This window comes from Pan troglodytes, chromosome X (genome assembly GCF_028858775.2).
Source record: "Pan troglodytes isolate AG18354 chromosome X, NHGRI_mPanTro3-v2.0_pri, whole genome shotgun sequence".
NCBI lineage: Eukaryota > Metazoa > Chordata > Mammalia > Primates > Hominidae > Pan > Pan troglodytes.
In genome coordinates, this window is record NC_072421.2 from 118,797,816 (window position 1) to 118,819,286 (window position 21,471).

Here is a 21,471-nt window from a genome sequence, read left to right on the forward strand (position 1 = left end):
ATTGGATTGTTTATAACACAAAGGATAAATGCTTGAGAGGATGGATACCCCATGTTTCATGATGTGATTATTACATATTACATATCTGTAAACATTTATAAATATTTACACTTCCTATGTACCTACAAAAATTAAAAAAATAAAATTAAATCAGTATTTTGACTTCTTTATCTGAGATTTTTAAAATTTATTTTTGATTTTGATCCATTGCTAGAAAATTATTGTGTTCCATTGGAGGTGTAATATTTTCCTTGCTTGTTCACATTTCCTCTTGCCATACCTTTGTATCTGAGAATCTGGTGTGACAGTTGCTTCTTCTAATTTTTTGAATTTATTTTCATAAGAGAGGACTTTTTCCTGAAGATACATATGTGTGTATATATATATACATATACATATATATATACATATGCATATATATACACACACATACACATATAAATATAGGTAGATATAAATATAGATATAGAAATAGATATAGATAGATAGGGTGCTTTGACTTTTATTTGGGCTATATGTAGTAGTATAATATCTGTATGACTTTTGGCTATAAATAGCATCAGTGTTATTTTTGATTTCCTCGGTGTCGTAGGGTGCAGTTATTAGTAAAGACGATGGTGAAGTTTAGGATGCCAGGTAGGGCAGTCTTTGGGCCCCAGTGGTTGCAAAGGTAGGCTGAATATGCCTGTTCTTAGATGAGAGGGTGGCTTATGACACTCATGTTAGTGGGTCCTGGCAGGATGAGTCTTGGTCTTCCATGTGACTTTCTTGGGTGCCAGTAGTTACAGTGATGGTCTTGGCATGTCGGTGGTTTCTGGGGTTTCTCCACAGCAGGTGTGATGTGGATGATTGCAGTAGTGGTCATGGAGCAACCCATTAGAATCCAAGGATTGTGTACTGGTTTTGGTCGTGGCCTTAGCAGGTTGGGTATGCTAGTACCCCTGTGTGCTGGTGGTAGGTTTGGGTGGATTCCAACTGTGGTGGTACCAGCATGTTGTCTCAACCCAAACTCAGACCTTGGCAAGAATGTTCAGTTGCCAACTGTGGTGGACTGGGCTGGGGAATCCCCAGGCCCCTGGACAGTGTGCCCAAGTAGTGGGGAAAGGGGACTGGGATGGCAGATCTGTCCTCAGGCCCCTTGGTAGTACATTCAGGCACTGGCTGTGATAGGCAGTGGCAGGGTGGTTTCTAGGTTGTTGATGGGATGCTCAGGTATATGTAGTAGTGGGTGTAGTGTGAGCTTGCCATTTGGGAGGGCAGGGCCACTCTCTGTGTGTGCAGGGTAGGCAGGTAGTTGTGGCAAGTATGGTTTTCTTGCACCTTGGTCTCATGGCAGCACACAGCAGTGCCAGTGGGATTTGTCCTCAAGGTGCACGAAAGTGCTCAGCCTCTCCTCTTTCTCCTTTGTTTGTTGGCAGCAGCAGCCGTGTTAGTCTCAGCCCTATGGCAGGATGTGGATCTTTGGAAGCTGGGCTCTCAGAATGGTACCAACTGTGTGAGTATCACTGGGGAGGGAAGGGTCACTCTTAGTGGGAGCACTATATATATGTAGTTGTGAGGAGTGCTGTTTGCTTTTGCTTCAGTCCCATATTGCAGTGGTGATGGGATTTGTCCTTGGGATGCATGAAGGTGCCTGGCCTTCTCTGTCCCCCAATGGCCTGGTTGCAGCATTGGCAGCATCAGCTCTGGGGCAGAATGCAGTCCTTTGGGTGCTTGGCTCTCAGAATGGTGCCAAGCTGTAGTTTCTCAGGGCTCAGAAGCCTGTTGGCCTCAGTGTGAGTTCCCTCTCTACAGCAGTGCCTCTATATAATCCTTAGGCAGCTTTCTATGTTAGTCTTGTGGCCTCCTTAGGTCAAGGGGCCCTCTCATACCTTTGACTATACAAGTCCGTGATGGGAATGTGGAGCCCTGGGCAGCTGTCACTTAACTCTTACACCGCATCTAGGAGCTTCACTTGGCTCCAGCCATTCCCAGCCGAATAGAGTGCTTCACTTTTGTCTACTTCTTAGCCTTCAGTACTTCCTATCACTTCCCTGTTGAATCCCAGTTTTCTCTCTTAGATGATATATTCAAAGTGTGAGTATCTCCTTTTGCTCCTTTCCATGAAAAAAGTGAATACTAGCTGCATATAGTCAGCCATTTTGTATTTGCTTTCATGGGAAACTTATTACAGTTTCAGTCTCATTACTCATTATGAGTTTGTTGAGGTTTTCTATGTCTTTATTGTTCAATTTTGATAGGTTGTATGTGTCCAGGAATGTATCCATTTCTCCTAGGGTTTTCAATTTGTTGACATATAGTGGTTCATAATAGTCTCTAATATTTCTTTGTATTTCTGTGGTCTCAGCTGTTTTTGTTTCTGATTTTATATATTAGGGTCTTTTCTCTTTTTTATTCATCAATCTACCTAAAGATTTGTCAATTTTATCTTTTCCAAAACAACTTTTTATTTCATTGATATTCTGTTTTTTTGGTCTCAATTTTATTTGTTTCTGCTCCGATATTTATTATGTATTTCCTTCTACTAATTTTGGATTTGGTCTGTTGTCAGTTAACTAGTTCCCTGAGGTGCATTATTGGGTTCTTTGTTTGAATTTTTTCTTTGACATAGATGTTTATTGCTGTGTATTTCTCTCTTAGTACTACTTTTGCTGTATCTCATAGTTTTTGATATGTTGCATTTCCATTTTTATTTGTTACAATAAATTTTAAAATTATCTTCTTAATTTCTCCATTGAATAATTAGTCATTCAAGAGCATATTGTTTATTTTCTATGTGTTTATGTATTCTCTGTGGTTTCTTTTATTATTGATTTCTAGTTTTATTCCATTGTGGTCTAAAAAGATACTTGATATGATTTCTATTCATTTGAATCTGTAGAGACTTGTTTTGTGGCCTAACATACGGTCTATTCTGGAGAATGTTTTATGTGCTGATGAAAAGAATATGTATTTTGGAGCAGTAGGGTAGAATGTTCTGTAAATGTCAGTTAAGACTATTTGGTCTAGTGTGTAGTTTAGCTCCATGTTTCTTTGTTGATTTTCTTTCTCAACGATTGGTCTATTCCTGAGAGTGAGATGTTTCAGTTCCCTATTATTGTTTTAGAATACTCTCTCTCTTTCTAGTTCTATTAATATTTGCTTTATATACTTGGTAGCTCTGGTGTTGATGCATAAATATTTATAATTGTTAAATTCTCCCTGAATTGACCCATTTATCATTATGTAGTGACATTCTTTGTCTTTTTTATACTCTTAAGCATATAGTCTATTTTATCTGCCATAAGTATATCTACTCCTGCTTTTGATTGGTTTCCAATTGCATGGAATAACTTTCCACCTCTTCACTTTCAGCCTATGTGTGGCCTTACAGGGAAAGGATTCTTGTAGGCAGCATGTAGTTGTATATATTTTCTTTATCCATTCAGCCACTCTGTGACTTTTAATTAGAGAGTTGAGTCTGTTGACAGTCAGTGTTATTGTTGATAAGTAAAGACTTACTACTACCATGTTGTTTCTTGTTTTTTGGTTGTTTGAGCCTCCCTCCCTCCCTCCTTCCCTCCTTTCCTTTCTTCCTTCCTTCCTTCTTTCCTTCCTTCTTCTTTTCTTACTGTTTTCTTTTGCGTTAAGTAATTTTCTGTTAGTAAGTTTTAATTCATTGCTTTTCAGATTTTTACTGAATATATTATAGGTTTCTGCATTGTGGTTAAAAAAAGCATCTTATCGATATAAGAAGTTATATTAAGGAGATGGGAACTTATCTTAGGTCACAAAGAAATGAATAGCAACAACAAAAAAATGAAAATAAAACTCTACAGTTTAGCTCCACCCCCCTCACATTTTGACTTTAATGTTGTTTCAGTTTCTATCATTTTGTAATACCTATCTCTAATAGGTTGCTTTACAAAATATAGTTTTTGATACATTTTTCTTTGGGATTTTGTATGAGTTATGAGTATATTGCATACCACAGTTACAGCATTAGTGTATTTTGCGTTTGTCCATGTACTTAATTTATTTGTGTTTTATACCTTCAAATGTTTTCTAATTGCACAGGATTTTTTTTTCTTTTACATTGAAGAACTTCCTTTAGCATCTATTGTAAGATGGGTCTGGTGGTGGTGAATTGTTTCAACCTTTGTTAGTCTGGGAAAGACTTTATCTCTTCTTCATATTCAAATAATAGTTTTGCTGGATACAGTATTTTTGGTTGACAGTTTTGTTTTATTTTGTCCTTCAACACTTGGAAAAATGTCATCCCACTCCTTCCCGGCTTGTATGGTTTCCATTAGGATATATGCTTCCAGATTAATTGGAGTACCTTCAGATCTTATTTTCTTCTTTTCTATTGCTGCTTATAGAATCCTCTCTTTGTCCTTGACCTTTGAGAGTTTGAATATTAAATGCCTTGGCATAATTTAATTTGGGTGCCTTGTGTTTGGTGTTTTCTGACCTTCCTGTGCCTGGATACTTATCTTTTTCTCAAGTTTTAGATTTTTTCTGTTATTATTTCTTTAAATGAGCTTTTCCACCCTTGTTCTTGCTCAACTCCCTCATGAATACTAATAATTCTTAGATGTGGGATTTTAACATAATTTTCTGTATCTTGCGGGTGATCTTCATACTCTTTATGTCCTCTGACTGTGTATTTTCAAATAGCCTATCTTTAAGCTTACTGATTTTTTTCTCTGCTTTATCCATTCTTCTGTTGGGAGCCTCTGTTGAATTTTCCAACTCAGCAAATGTAGTACTCATTTCCAAGATTACTGTTTTTAAAAAAATTATTTCAATCTCTTTGTTAAATTTCTGTGATAAATTTCTACTTTGGTTTTCTGTATTATCTTGGAGATCACTGAGTTTCCTTAAAACTGCTATTCTGAACTCTTGATCGGAGAGTTCACATTTTGCTAACTTATGAGTGTCAGTCACTGGTTTCTTGCTTTGTCTGTTTGTGGATGCCATGTTTCCCTGTTTGCAGTTGTTTCTTGTGGATATACATCTATGCCTTTGCATTGAAGGATTAGTTATTTATTCCAGTTTTCTTTATCTGGCTTGTTTTGGTTTCTATTCTATATTTGCGTAGATTTTTTTTAATATAGCTGTTGATTTTCTGTCTTTTGTTTCCTTTTCACTATGCTTCTGCCTCCTTTTTGGCACTAGATAGTGCCTTAAGCCCAGGTTACTCTTAGTTCTAGTAAACAATTACAGTTCTGCCTGTCCATATAGGGGGAGTTTTCAAAGGAGATATACTTGTATTTCAGGAAGGCTGGCTAGGAATTGATGTTCAGGGGACTTGTGACCTCCTACCATGTGGTGCTGCCGAACAGTCGCTCTTATTTGGCATCTCCTTTACGTGAGTTACGGAGTAGAGGTTCCAGGGCTGGGAACGGTAGTTCTTTCTCTCATCTTTGTCTCTGTCTTCAGGTATATCTCTCCCTTTAGGCACTTGCAGTGCTTCCCTAGGATTAAGGCAGGGATAGATAGGTCTGAAAGGAAGCCCATGTCCACCTTTATGTTACTTTTTCCAGTATAGAAAACATGAGTTGGGAGGACATTTTCTGCATTCTGGATGAGGGGTAGCATGGGAGCGAGGAGCATTGTGGATATAAAAATATATTTCTCTTACTGTCTGCTCAGAGTTTTTAAATTTTCTATAGCCCTGGAAACTCTCATTCTCATATTTGAGTTCTGGAATATTGCTGGTGATAATCTTGGTGAGGCATATTTGTTTGGGGTTTTCTGTTGGGGAGGGAATGAAGCCAGCTTGCTTCCATGTCACCAGTTTGGAACCAGACCTCTAGCTCAAAATATTTTAAAATGTCATTGTGATTTTTTGACATATAGTTATTTTGAACTGTGTTGCTTAGTTTAAAACTATGTGAGGATATTTAAGTTACACTTTGTTATACATTTTCTAGATTAATTTCAGTGTTTGAAGGGAATATTCTCTCTGTAATGTTGAGCTTTTTGGTCAATTTTAATATAGTTCCTTTGTATACTTGCAAAAGATTTTCTCTTCAATTAGAGATGCTGTTCTCTACATGTCAATTGTGTCTAATTTAATGTTTTCATTGTTTCATTCAAGTTTCTATATTTTAGTTTGTTTTTCTGTTTCCCTATTCTATCAATTACTAAGAAAATAGTGTTAAAGTTTCCCAGGGTGGTTGGTGATTTGTCTGTATTTTCAGTCCTATCAAATTTTCTTTTATATATTTCAAAGTTATGTTATTATGTTCATATAAATTTAGAATATTTTAATCTTCCAATTGGATTGATCACTTTATTTTTAAGAAGCTTTCCTGTCTGTCCTTAGCATTACTTATCTCCTTAATGGTTTACTTCGATATTAGTATAGCTACATCATCTTTTGATTTTGGTGTACCTTTTATATTATTCTCATCTTTTTACCTTCAGCTTACTGAATTCTTATATTTAATATGTATCTCTGTAAGAAGTATATATATATTTGTGTTTTATTTAGTCAATGATTTCATTAGCGTATCTTGTTTATTTATATGCATTGTAATTAGTAATATATTTGAGTTAATGCCACTATATTGCCTAATCTTTCATTCAGCTTCCATTTTTTCTAAATTATTTTTGTTCTCTTTCTTGTCTTTTTTTAGATTGACTAGATTTTAGTTATTTTTCACTTTGTATTAGCATGGTAACTATATACTCTCTTAATATTATTTTAGTGGATACCCTAGATATTACAGCATGAATCCTTGACTGTTTCCTATCTTTAAACACAGTAACTCCATTTAAACTCTTTTCAATGTCTGTGATGTTGTAATTGTGTATTTTGAATCTCTATATATTTTAAACTCCATAAGACATTATTATTGGTATTGTTTAGCATCAATATTCATCTTGATTTACCTATGTATTTATGCTTTCCTGTCTCTTGCTTGCTTGCTGCATTTCCTTGTTTGCATCCGGTTCCTTATTCCCAAACAGCATCCTTTTACCATTTCTGTGAATGTGAGTCTAGATAGTGAAAAATTACACTGGTTTTTGTTTTTTATATAAAAGCCTTTTTGTTAACTCTCATTCTTTAATAATCCTTTTTTTCCTATTACAGTATTTTAGGTTGACAGTTATTTTCTTTCAGCACTTTGAGGCTTTCGTTGAATTTATTTCTGAATTCTTTTGTCCCTGTTGAGGTAAACAGTTGGACTAATTATTAATACTTTGAATATAATGTATCTTTATTAATATATTTTCTTATTTCTTGTTTTTATGGAGCTAAAATTAACCATTTTAACTATTTTATAGTATATATTCATTTAGTGGTTTTTAATATTCTGATTTCTTTTAAGAATTTTTTCTTTGTATTTTTATCAGGTTTACTATGATATTCTTAACGTGTGGTTTTATTATTATATTTACTATTTGGGCTTCATCTTTTCCTTGGTTCCATCTTTCATTTGATTTCTTTCTCCAATTTTAGAAAATTCAGTTATCATGTCCTCAGATATTGCGTCTCTTCTCTCTTTCTCCATTCCTGTTTTGAGACTTATTTTCTGACCTATTTTCCAATTCACTGAATTTCTCTTCTGGTGTATTTATTTTGCTGTTAAAATCATCAACTGAGGCCAGGTGCAGTGGCTCATGCCTGTAATCCCAGCACTTTGGGAGGCCGAGGTGGGTGGATCACCTGAGGTCAGGAGTTCGAGACCAGCCTGGCCAATGTGGTGAAACACCATCTCTAATAAAGATATAAAAATTAGGCAGTCATGGTGGTGGGTGCCTACAATCCCAGCTACTTGGGAGGCTAAGGCAGGAAAATCGCTTGATCCCGGGGGGCAGAGGTTGCAGTGAGCCAAGATCGCGCTACTTCACTCCAGCCTGGGCGAAAGAGTGAAACTCCATCTCAAAACAAAACAAAACAAAAATCATCAGTTGAATTCTTAATTTTGATGATTTTATTTTTAGTTCTAGAACTTTTTATAGGTTCAGTTTTCTCCAAATATTCATAATATTTTCTTAAGTATACCTGTCATTTGGTATTTAAAAACCCATGTCTGATATATTTATTATGTTTATTTTCTGATTTATTTTTTCCTTTTTTATCATGTTGTCTTATGCCCTGGTTTGTGTTCTCATTCTTTTATTTAGTGTTGGATATTGTATATAAAAATTATAGAAAGAATTTGAGCCCTAATATGACATCTTTTCAAATAAAAGATTACCCTTACCCCTTTGCTAAACTGGCAGATGACGGCTGTGGGAACTCACAGTATTGGATCATCTTAATCAAATTTCATTGATTGAAAGGCCTGGTCCCTGAGAGCTGGTGTAATTTCAGTCTATCCTTATTTCTAGGACATAAACCCTTGTAGGCCCAACCTATTCCCCCTGCCATAGAATCTTGACTTCAGTTTTTCTCCCCTAACCTCATCAGACTTTCAAAATAATTGTTTATTTAGCCTCTTAGGGGCCTATTCCAGAACGAAAGATCCAGCTAACCTGTCTTGGTTTCCTTATTTTTTATCTTGGCTCCACAATATTTTGTCATGTTTTTAGTTTTCTAATTCCTTCTCAGACTTTTAAAAGATTTATGCCAGGTTTGCTAATTGTTTTGGGGGAAGGTTGGTCCTTATTACCCCTTGTTACCTAGTTCACCTTTATACAAAATAGAAATTTGCTAGTTTAAAAAATATCCTTATTTGGCCAAATAAACAAATTTGCAACCTTTTGTGAGATCTCCAGAGTCTTTTTGTTGGGAGTTTAGTTATCCATGAAATCCATTACTTTAATGGCTACTGATTAAAGGGACACGAAAGAAATAAAATTATCAGTCCTTGTGATCAAAGAGCTTTCTATGTAGTTAGGAAATCATATTTAACATGGGTGAAGCAATTAGTGACTTATAGAATATGGGATTTATGCAAGGCTTTGATTGGGTAGCACAACCTCAAACAGCAGTTAAGAATTCACATAGAAGATAGGGCTAGAGCTAGGTTTGAAAAATAAGGATAGCCAGAGGGAGGGGGAAGGGTGTTTCAGGCAGGGAACAACATAAGCTAAGGCTTAATCATCATTGAACTGATTTAATTGATACCTTGATGACTGAATAGTTTATCCCTTAATCCTTCTTTCCCTTGGTTTATTGTTAATACTAATCAGGCTGTGCTGAAAGCTTGGGAATTCATTGGAGCACACCGTGATACATGTGTTAATTTGACTGCCTGTGATTCTTTTAGCAGACCCAGAAGTGCAGCTAACATGCAGGTGATTCTATAAAGTCTGCATAGTCCCCCAGCTGGATGTTTTATGATCAGCCCTACCTCAGGAGAACCTCAGCTAATCCAGCTATTTTTATCTAAGGCTCAGTTGGAGAAATCCCTTGTATTCATTCCCCTGCCTTGGTACTGAAGTGAGACATTTGTGACTATAATTCTAAAGCATAAGCCACACTGGTAAAGATTGAGAAATACCCACGTTATACTTGCCTATTCATGATTCTGATTTCACCTGGCTGATGTGACTACTTTTTAGAGCTCAATATTTTTCTCTGTGAATTTGCTTAAGATGAGTGAGGCATCTTTTGCAACTGCTAAGGGCATGAAGCCTCTATTTTTTAGATACTCGATGGGTCTGAATTTCTGGTGGTGGTGGTAGGGACTAGGCAAGGTAGTATAGTGAGTATACATTTTACTTCATAAACTCAGGTATACAAGAAATATTTTATATGTTCCTTTAAATCAAGTTTAATCTACCCTGAGCTCCTAATTTATTAGGCTGATTAGAAACTCAGTCTCATTTATTCTTTGTACTTTCTCCTGTCTCTCAGAATGATTGCATTGTGCAATCATTCTGGAAATTAGTACAGAACAGGACTTGTAGAGAGGACCCTTTGATCTTTGGTTTATACTGATCACCACTGGCATACTCCTTGTCCAAGTCAGCACAATTCCTTGAAGGTAAGTTCCACTGTGGCTTCCATGGATTTGTGCCAACTCTTAGAACTCCAGTGTCCAGGATTGATCCTTTTTGGATATTACTATACATCAATTGTCCTGTGAGGTCCTGCCATTATCCCATGGTTCTATGAAGAAAAGGGCATCTGAACATGGTTCCCTGCTTAGTCTTTTAGAATCATTTCTTTTTTCAGAGGCAAACATGAAAGCATATTGGCAAGTATTATGAAGTTGCCTCAAAGCAATGCTACCAGTAGACATCTCTTTCTTCCACTGGGTGAAAGGGGGTTGTGGGAATCTGGCAACTAGGAGAGGTATTGGGGCAGAGGTTGAACTTTCCAGTCATTAGTTAATTTACTGGTCACGTATTTGGTTTCAGGCCCTAAGCAATGAATAAGACCTGGTCTACACCCTCAGGCAGATGTTATTCAAGCAGAGAGTGAAGAATATAGTAGAAAAGGGGGCCCTTTATTACTACTGACCTCAACTTCTGAGGGGAACACCTTAAATCTCAGCTCTCAAATTGCCTTTTTCCATCTCCTTGGTAGTTATGAATCAATCAGTCTTTGGAGGTGCTTGGCCTGTAACTGTAGGAATAGATGTGTGTGTCTATTTTTATACTAGATGCTCTTGGGCTGTGTCCTCAAAGGATAGAACTGTGTAGGTCTGTCACTTCTGAAATCTCTGGCTTTACAAGACTTCCCACTGCAGATAAGGACACTGACTTCTCTTATCTGCTTGTCCCTAGGTTCCTCTCTCTGGTGAGATACCGACTTTACCTGCAGAGCTGGATAGCTTTTATCCCTGAACTATATACCACAGACACTCAAGATTAGTGCCAGGACAGGAGAAAGGGTAATTGTTTCTGGGAAAGAGAATTGTGTAGGTGGTAGTTGTTTAAAAAACTGGGGGCTAGAGTGGTATTTAGTCAAATATAGCTCCCACAGAGCAATGAAAAGGCCTTTTGGCATCTTTTTCAAAGAGCTCAACACTTACATGCTTTGTGCTCTTATGGGAAAAGTGTTTAGAATGTTTCAGCCTCTAAAAAAATCCCTCACCTGTTTTAGTTGTATATCACATTTTTGTTGAAGCCTCTGAAATACTAAAATTGTGTCAGGTTTTTATTAATTCAGTGATGCTGTATTGTAAATCGGAAGGTTTAAGTCCTTGGCCCATACTGTCTTAATTTTCCAACCCTCTGTGCAAACTGCAACTATTAATTGATAAGTATCTGAATACACTTCTTGTCAAGTATATATTTATCTTTAAAAACTTGGTTCTGTAGAGACCCTTTTATGTGTAATTTTGACTTCATATTTTGTAAACCTGTATGGATTTTTTTTCATCTGCACACAATTGGGATTCCTTTTTAGTGTTTTATCCTTTTTAACAAATGTGAGTAAATCTAAATGAAGCTTTTAGAGGGAGTTCTTAAAATTGCACTAATGACTTAGGGGTATCAAGGTTATAGCCATCCATTTTCACTTGGGCAGAAGGGAATTAATCATGAGCTATCAGCATGTTAAACCACATTCTCCTCATAGGATGTTAGCTTCTTAAATATATGTCTTCCTATCACTTGAGATCTATGTGAGAGAAAGAAGGGTAGTAGACATAACTGGGGTGTATATATAGGAGAACCACATGGTTTCCATAATTTTTCCATAGTCCTTCTCCTTAGCTTTTATGGGGACCCCACATGCTTTCTGTATCTTGAGAAAACCTGATCTTAGAAAGGAATCAGAACATACTCTTAGTAGGGCCTGAGTAACTTAATGACTTAAAATGTCACTATCCAAAAAGATTTGCATTTGATTAAGTTGACAAAGCCCAAAATAAGACATTTCCCAGGAGATTTTCAAGCATCATTCCTCTAGTGGGAAGGGTATTATTCTGCACCCCCCTCCCTCCAGAATCACCATTTGAGGTCTCCCTAATCTTTTTTTCTAAATCTATTCCTAACTAGTATCCATGCTGAGTAGCAGTTGAACTATAGCTGACCACATTTTTGACACTGTGTGTTTATGGGATTGGGGAGGGGAAGAGAGTGAAGATGCAAAGAGGAGGAACATTGATAAGAGAGGAAGCAAGTCTGCCATCATGTGTCTATCCACTATGGGCCGAATGGGGCTATATGTTTTGGAAAGATGGAAAGGCATGCATAATTCCTGGTTCATACAATAAGCATTTTATGACTTTGGTGATTAAATGAGATAAAAGTTTGAAATTTATTAAACTACATTTGGAGTCAGGTCAATCTAGGGCTTGTATATCATCCTAACTTCTTCTCAACTACATATTCTTGAATGAGTCTTTTATTCTCTCTAGCCTTGAATTTCTCAAATGTAAATGGGCATCATGCCTATCTACTGTTAAAAGGATGTCATGAAAAACAAATGAGATAATAGATATAAAAAGTACTTTACAAACTCAAAAGCTAGAAAGTGCTATATAAAGCTGAGATGTTTGTAACTTGGGATAATCATTTAAGAACATTCAGCTGATAGCTTTAACACCTTCCTGTCCCCTAAACTGCATTGCCTTTCACTTCCCTGGCTTGGAAAGGCCCCAGTGATGTGTAAGTGGTGGCCTTACATGGGTAAACAGGATAGTTTAGTGCTCCTTGGCAGTCACACAGCTCCCCACATGCAGAACAGCCGTTCACTTGGCCTAATGATCTACTCTTGCTATTTTTAAACTTTTAATTTTTGAATAAAAAGTCCCACATTTTCATTTTGCATTTAGTCCTCAAATATGAGGACTGGTCCTGCTCTTGGACTGCCTTCTGTTCCTTTGTGCAGTGATGGGAACCAGAAGTTCCTTTATGAACCCAGGGATAGAGGCAGCCATATGGAAGTTAGCTGAGAGTTTGGCTGGGAAGTTTGCTAGAGGCGGTTCAGTGGCAGGGGTGAAGTGGCTCCCTAGATGAGGGTTGTGGAGTAGTTAGTCTGAGCTGAAGATCAAATGTGTGTGGGTCGCAAATATCAGGGTGTCCCTGTGCTAGCAAATGCCATGCTGGAGTCTAATCAGCAGTAAGAATCATCAGACACCAGCCATGCTAAGAGAAAACAACTCAGAGTTCATCAGTCTCTGACTTCATCAGCAAATGCGGAGTGAACACTGAGCAGATAGACAAGGCACATTGTTGCAGAGACCCAAAGAATTAGGGAGTCAGAGGACAATTACAGGAATCCATGCATGATTGTGGGCCTCCCCTGCATTTCATTCTGCCACAAAGGTGTATGATGGTTACACTGAAGAAATAGAACTTAATAACGTTAATTCACAAAGCATCTGTATTCTACCTATTTTCCTCACTGCCTGCTCAAACCTGCTTCGAAGTTTGGTTCTTTCCTTGCTACTGGAGAAAATTTTGGCAGATACTAAAGCTCTTAGATAACTAAAAGTTCTCTGGTTGCATCTTGCCATAACAATTGCCTCATTTCCATAATTAAAATATCAAGTTCTATGTAATAGTCAATATTCTGAAGGTCACTTGTCGTTACAGTTTTTCCCCTCTCTGAAAATGGTTTACTTCAGGCTTGGAGACCTGTAGTAGAAAATGGGGCACACTTTTTACCTTCTTTTCTACTTTTCTTTAGGCAGTTCCTCTTACTCCTTGACTCCTTCTTGACTCCTTCCTCCAATTTGATAGCCCTTTTTTTTTGGTGACAGAGTCGTCTCCCTCTGCCGCCCAGGCTGGAGTGCTGGAGTGCAGTGGCGCAATCTCAGCTTATTGCAACCTCCGCCTCCTAAGTTCAAGCGATTCTCCTGCCTCAGCCTCCCAAGTAGCTGGGATTACAGGTGTCTGCCAACACGTCCGGCTAATTTTTCTATTTTTAGTAGAGACGGGGTTTCCCCATGTTGGCTAGGCTGGTCTCAAACTCCTGACCTCAAGTTATCTGTCTGCCTTGGCCTCCCAAAATGCTGGGATTACAGGCATAAGCCACCGCATGCTGCCCCGATAGCCACTGTTTATGAACCCTTTGGGTCATACTGTGTAGAAGCATGAGAATTAAGGAACAAGAAAAATCTTACCTGAAAGGTAGGTATTATTGTGGTCTGACTTTTTTTTTAAGAGACAGGGTTTTGCTCTATTGCCAAGGCTGGTCTTGAATTCCTGGTCACAAACGATTCTCCCACCTCATCTTCCAGAGTAGCTGGGACTACAGGTGTGAGCTATTGCACCCAGCTGTGGTCTGACTTTGATGTCCTGCTTGGTAGGTGTTTAAACCTGACTATTCAGTTGTCTTCATGGGTTATTTGGTGATCTCTTACCTCAAGGTTCCTTTACAAAATTAAAGTCTCTCTTCTGTATCGCCATTAAGGAACTACCTCCCACTCTTGCCATCTCTTGATTTTGATAGTACGCCTCTAGTCTCTTTCTGCTTAGGTCCCATTGTTCCAGGCTAGAAACCTTCTTGAGACAGAGTATTAAAGAAAGCTTACTTCTGGTCCGCAGTAGGCTGAATAATGGTATCCCAAAGATGTCAATGTCCAAATCTCTGCAACCTGTGAATACAGAATCAAAGGGACTTTGCAGATATGATTCTGGATTTTGAGATGAGGAGATTATCTGAGATAACCTGGGAAGGACTGATTCCTTATAAGAGGGAGGCAGGAGAGCAGAGGTAAGAGAAGGCAGTGTGACAATAGAAGTAGAGATTGAGGTAAATGTGGCCACAATAAAGGGAGTCTGGAAGTCTCTAGAAGCAGGAATTGATGAGGAACAGATTCTCTCATGGAGCCTGCAGAAGGAACTAACCCTGCCAAAACCTTGACATTAGCCCTTTAAGGCTCATTTTGGACCTCTTAACTCCAAAACTGTGAGATAATAAATTTGTGTTGTTTTAAGCCACGAAGTTTATGGCAATTTATTACAGGAGCAATGGGAAACTAATACATTGTCCAAATGAGATACTAAAGAGCCATTTATGTGGACAAACTTTAAGTGTGTAGGCTACTGTCAGTGCACCGTCCTGTCTTTCCTGTATTGTCAGAGCCACTAGACAGCCACAACTGTTGCCCTTTAGATTTCCAAGTTAGACACCAGGCTCTTATGACCCCCAAATGTCTGAGGACCAAAAGTCTTTACTTTTGGTCTCTGAATCTTTCAGAGGTCACTCTTACTTGGCTTGGGGTAAGGGGGAAAGCAACAACTCCCTTTTTCTATTGGGAGAATGAAGAGTAATATTATAAGAAATCAATAACTATTAATATTTCTGAAAGGGATTGTTTCTTTCCAATTTCCAACCCCTCTTCAAACTCAACTCTTTATGCCAGGAGGAGATATTACACTACACTAAGGGTGTCAAAATAGGGTTTGGACCCTATTTTGGGCATTGGTGGTTCAAGAGCCTCACTTTGGAATGTAAGCATACTTGGAATGTAGGCATACTTTGGAAATGTAGGCATAAAAAATAGTCAGCTATTTTTAATTCTTAGTCTTTTGAGGTGTCAGATTAAACAGATTCAAAGGGCCACAGTTTAGTATATATTTACATTCATGAATTCCCTCTCATAAAAGCCCAGGTGCCATCTTGGAGGTGAGCAGGAGGATGGGAGAGAACATTTCAAAGACTGTGAAGTTACCTAAAGAGACTCAGTTACTTGAAAATTTGAAATGATTAGATTGGGCTGAAATGAACAAACTGAGTTAGATAAATTTTTCTCTTTTATCAAATGCATGAGTGTGTATAAGGAATATTAGATCAGTTATAGAATAAGTGAATAAGCTACATATTCTTCATGCATTGGAGTGCAATGTGAGCAATTGTTTTTCCTGCTACATATTTGGTTTCTGAGTAATGATTGGCAAAGTCAGCAATGCTTCCTCCATGTCAGGACTATCTTGAAGACCACCTTAGTGATTGTTACAGAAGCTAGTTGCATAGATCTAATAAAAAGCTTTTACTGAGTTGTAAAATAAAGAGCTCTTGTCGGGCATGGTGGCTCAAGCCTGTAATCTCAGCACTTTGAGAGGCCGAGGCGGGCAGATCACGAGGTCAGGAGATTGAGACCATCCTGGCTAATATGGTGAAACCCTGTCTCTACTAAAAATACAAAAATTAGCTGGGCGTGGTGGCAAGTGCCTGTAATCCCAGCTACATGGGAGGGTGAGGCAGGAGAATCACGTGAATCCGGGAGGTGGAGGTTGCAGTGAGCCGAGATTGCACCACTGCACTCCAGCTTGGGTGACAGAGCGAGACTCCCTCTCAAAAAAAACAAAAACAAAAAACAAAAAACAAAAACAAAAACTTTCAAGGCAGTACTTGACAAATAGTGGGGGAAAGAAGACACACCTTTATGTCTCCAGTATTCCTAGTATATAGGTGGCAGTTGTGGGATAGGTCACCTCCAATGAATAGGTGCGTAAAGTAAAATTTAAATGTTTTTCCCTTTGCTTTAGAGAGCCCCACCTGGAAGACTCTAGGTTCTCATCTTCATGCCCTGATGTAAGGAGAGTGGTCCATAAGTATATGCTTTGCCTACTTTCTCCATGTAATATCTCAAGTGAGAAAAAATGATAAAAATAAACACCCAGAAACATCTGTTAGATCTGAAAAAGCACAGAGCTAATTTACAACTAGAACTATCATCAGCTGAGAAATGAACTAACAAGATGGCATGTTTAATGCATCGTATACAGCATCTTAGTTGTAAGTGCTTCCTCTATAAACAGAATATAAACTTTAGTATTACACTTATTGCTCAGGTGGTAGTTACACAAATAAAGGTCACGCTTGGATCACAAGTGATTTCAAGAAGCCAGTAGTTTTTTTAGTTGTGGAGGAATAGTTTCCATGAAGTAAATGATCTGATGGGTTTTATTAGAAACACGTGTAATATTATCCAAACAGCATGAACTAGGAGTCAGGAGACATAGGTTCCAATCCCATCTTTGTCATGTATTAGCTATTATATCTTAGACAATTTATAGCCTATCTGGGCCTAATTTTTCCATCAATTAAAAGTAGATAACATTCCTTGCCCTGCCTATCCCCTAGGACAGTTATGAGACTCAAATGAAAAAAAAAAAACCATACATGAAAGAGCTTCATGTGAAACGCTATGCAATTAAGAAGGTATTAGCTTTAGAATGACGCATATGTGTGTCTTTATTGAATTCCCATTCCCTCACACTTTCCCTCTAAGGAATTCCCATCACTATCCCAAGGATAATCTATTTTAAGTAGGCCATCTTGAGTGTGGTCTGCTATTTTTGTTTCTCAAGACATTTCCCTCTGTATTTAATGAATTTCCATTGCAGGAAAGGATGATGAGAATCTGTTCCTGCTACCTGAAATAGTTTCAAAATTTGTCTCTTTGCCTTTTATGTTAGAACTACTGTATTTGCTGACGTGTATCTCCTTTTTTGCATGTTCTTTTTCTCTATTTGTTGTTTCTATGATTAAATATAAGATTTATTTTCCCTATATTTCATTCTTGACAGGATATTAATTCCTAGCAGCAATTAGATTCTAACTTTGGAAGACTGGGTCAGAGCAGTTTAAGGAATATAAACTACATTGACTCTAGTAAACCAAGTTGTATTAGTCAGGATAGGCCAGATTCTATTTTAGGAACAAAGAATACTGAAATCTCAGTGGTTCCAAACACAAAAGTTTTATTCCCTGCCTATTCCAGCTATACCCCCATCACAGGTCTTCTGAGGGCTCTGCTCTGCATTGCCATCACCGTTACTCTGACTCAGACTGGTGGAGAAGCAGCTATCAGGAACATTACCAGTCTTTGTGGTAAAGGACAAAGAGATCCCTGAAGGTTCTCACAATGACAATTATCTGGTTTAGAATCAGCATATATCACTTCTAGTTACAACTGATTGTCCAGAACTGGTCATGTAGAACCACCTAGAACCACCAGTAGTCCAGGAAGCACGATCCTACTATGTATTTGGAAGAGGGGAAAAAGTAAACATTTTGACAGACAGCACCAATGACTGACAGACGAGCTTAAACTGCTCACACTGTTTTGAGGCCTCTGATCTATAAAGGAGGAGGTTGGAACCATTTGTCAGTTTTGCTGTGGAGGCAAAGGCAAATGGTGACATTTGCCCCTGAGATCTGGCTTGTAGAGTCAAATTCCTTGTTAAAGTCAGTACTGGTTTCAGTTATGCCACTTGTTATTTTTGATGGCAGGACCTGGTGGTTTCCAGCTTCCTATATTCATTCACCTAAATGCTTTTAGTGAAAATGATGTCTCTTAGCAGTGGTAAGAAAACAGAATGATTCGATGGTATATATGTGCCACATTTTCTTAATCCAGTCTATCATTGTTGGACATTTGGGTTGGTTCCAAGTCTTTGCTATTGTGAATAGTGCCACAATAAACATACATGTGCATGTGTCTTTATAGCAGCATGATTTATAGTCCTTTGGGCATATACCCAGTAATGGGATGGCTGGGTCAAATGGTATTTCTAGTTCTAGATCCCTGAGGAATCGCCACACTAACTTCCACAAGGGTTGAACTAGTTTACAGTCCCACCAACAGTGTAAAAGTGTCCCTGTTTCTCCACATCCTCTCCAGCACCTGTTGTTTCCTGACTTTTTAATGATTGCCATTCTAACTGGTGTGAGATGGTATCTCATTGTGGTTTTGATTTGCATTTCTCTGATGGCCAGTGATGATGAGCATTTTTTCATGTGTTTTTTGGCTGCATAAATGTCTTCTTTTGAGAAGTGTCTGTTCATGTCCTTCGCCCACTTTTTGATGGGGTTGTTTGTTTTTTTCTTATAAATGTGTTTGAGTTCATTGTAGATTCTGGATATTAGCCCTTTGTCAGATGAGTAGGTTGCGAAAATTTTCTCCCATTTTGTAGGTTGCCTGTTCACTCTGATGGTAGTTTCTTTTGCTGTGCAGAAGCTCTTTAGTTTAATTAGATCCCATTTGTCAATTTTGGCTTTTGTTGCCATTGCTTTTGGTGTTTTAGACATGAAGTCCTTGCCCATGCCTATGTCCTGAATGGTAATGCCTAGGTTTTCTTCTAGGGTTTTTATGGTTTTAGGTCTAACATTTAAGTCTTTAATCCATCTTGAATTAATTTTTGTATAAGGTATAAGGAAGGGATCCAGTTTCAGCTTTCTACATATGGCTAGCCAGTTTTCCCAGCACCATTTATTAAATAGGGAATCCTTTCCCCATTGCTTGTTTTTATCAGGTTTGTCAAAGATCAGGTAGTTGTAGATATGCGGCGTTATTTCTGAGGGCTCTGTTCTGTTCCATTGATCTATATCTCTGTTTTGGTACCAGTACCATGCTGTTTTGGTTACTGTAGCCTTCTAGTATAGTTTGAAGTCAGGTAGCGTGATGCCTCAAGCTTTGTTCTTTTGGCTTAGGATTGACTTGGCGATGCGGGCTCTTTTTTGGTTCCATATGAACTTTAAAGTAGTTTTTTCCAATTCTGTGAAGAAAGTCATTGGTAGCTTGATGGGGATGGCATTGAATCTATACTCATAGGTGGGAATTGAACAATGAGAACACATGGACACAGGAAGGGGAACATCACACTCTGGGGACTGTTGTGGGTGGGGGGAGGGGGGAGGGATAGCTTTAGGAGATATACCTAATGCTAAATGACGAGTTAATGGGTGCAGCACACCAGCATGGCACATGTATTCATATGTAACTAACCTGCACATTGTGCACATGTACCCTAAAACTTAAAGTATAATAATAATAAAATAAAAAAATTAACAGCTTGTAAAAAAAGAAAAGAAAAAGGAAATAGAATGATTCTAGTTTATTCACATGACTGCTTTTGTTGATGCTTCAAATTTCCTATCATTTATTCATTTTTATCCATCCATCCATCCATCCATCCATCCATTCACCTATCCATCCATCCATTCATCCAACTCAGACTTTTATTGAACACTTCCTGTATGCCAGGCACTATACTGGATGCTAGAGATAAAGAATAGAATTAAACATAGTCTCTTTTCCCAATAAATCCTAGTATTTATTTTCTAATCCATGCCACTCTTTTATAGATGTCATGTCTTCAATGCTATTTTAAATTACAAAATAAACTATCGTGACCTAAAACATATCAAAGGAATGACTGTTTTATATTTTTTTAAAGAAAAACAACCTACATACCTCTTTCCCCAAAAGATTTTATGCTCTATGGGGAGTTTTCTCCCTGTTCTCCATCTCTGAAGTATACTTTCGCCACCCTGGTTGAGAATCAGTGATGATTATGTCATTTTTGCTTATATCCATTGTTAGAATGGGGAGTGGGGAGCTTTTCAGGCTGTGTGTGTGAGCCCACAATGTTGATGCTTAAATTGGCCACAGTCCAGGATCACAATTGTAACTGAAATTCCTTGTTTTAACTAAAGCTGAATTATTTCTGTCGCACCCTTTCGGATGCCCAAGAAGGTAAGTGTTTGAGTGCCTGCTCTTGTCAGGTACTATGCTAGGTGCTATACAGAATTTCAAAGAAATGGAAAATAGCCTCTAATTCTAAGTAGCATTAATGTTTCTGTCAGAATCAGTACAGGATCAAGTCATCTAAGAAAATAACAGAATGAATGTACAACTTGGGTTAGGCCTTGAACGATGAGTGGGTTTTGAGTGGTTAGATGAGAAGAGATTCTTAACTGAATCATAACACAGTACATTATGATTCCTACTCTATTTCTGTTTATAGCTTCCTTTGTGTCCCTTCATAGTGCTGGGAACATAGTGGATAGTTCTAAACTTGCTTATTCTGAGAACAAAGAAGTTGACCTGCCCTAAGACTCTTGTTTGAAAGCTCAGATATTGACAGGCAGGTAGCTGTAAAATGTATTAACTACTACAGCAGAAGCAAATTCTCAAATATTAAAGCCTTTCCTAACCTTTCATGAGGGATTCTAAAAGATTGTACTAGTCTGGATATGGAAAGAGACTTGGGGGAAAAGAAGCTCAAATTTGTTAATTAGCTGACATAGAGACAGAGATACATAATCTAGGACTGCGGAACCTTTCAGTACTCCCCACAAACAACCAGCTCTTTGGCCATCATGTTCTAATTTAGCTTAGTGCTCTAAACTTTCATTACCTGGTTTGAATTTCTCACTACTGATCTCAGTTAGCAAATAAAAATCAGAACATTGTCTCTGCCAAGGCCAGTGTTAAAAATCAGAGGTGTTTCCTGGGTATGCATCTTTTTTAAATTACATATTTTTAAGTTTCATCTTAGATGTCACAAAATGCTTGTCTCATAAACCCCAAAGGGAACCAAAAATGGATAATAGAAATGGGGTCTTCATGTGAACACCTGGGAAATTCCACCTGTCACATTAGCTCTGCTGATGCCCTTTACAAATTTGGACCTTGGACTCTCTGGCTCCATGTTCATCTTCATTCTATATTGGCCCACAGCCCACCCAATTTTGCTTCTAGGTGGGCTTCCTTCTAAACTGCAGCCCTGCTGATTTGCCTGAAGAATGGCCTCTTCACTTAATTTACAATTTCTCTCTGATTTTTACCAAAAGATAGAAAACCTATCATCAGTCTTTCTTGTCTTCACCTCTAG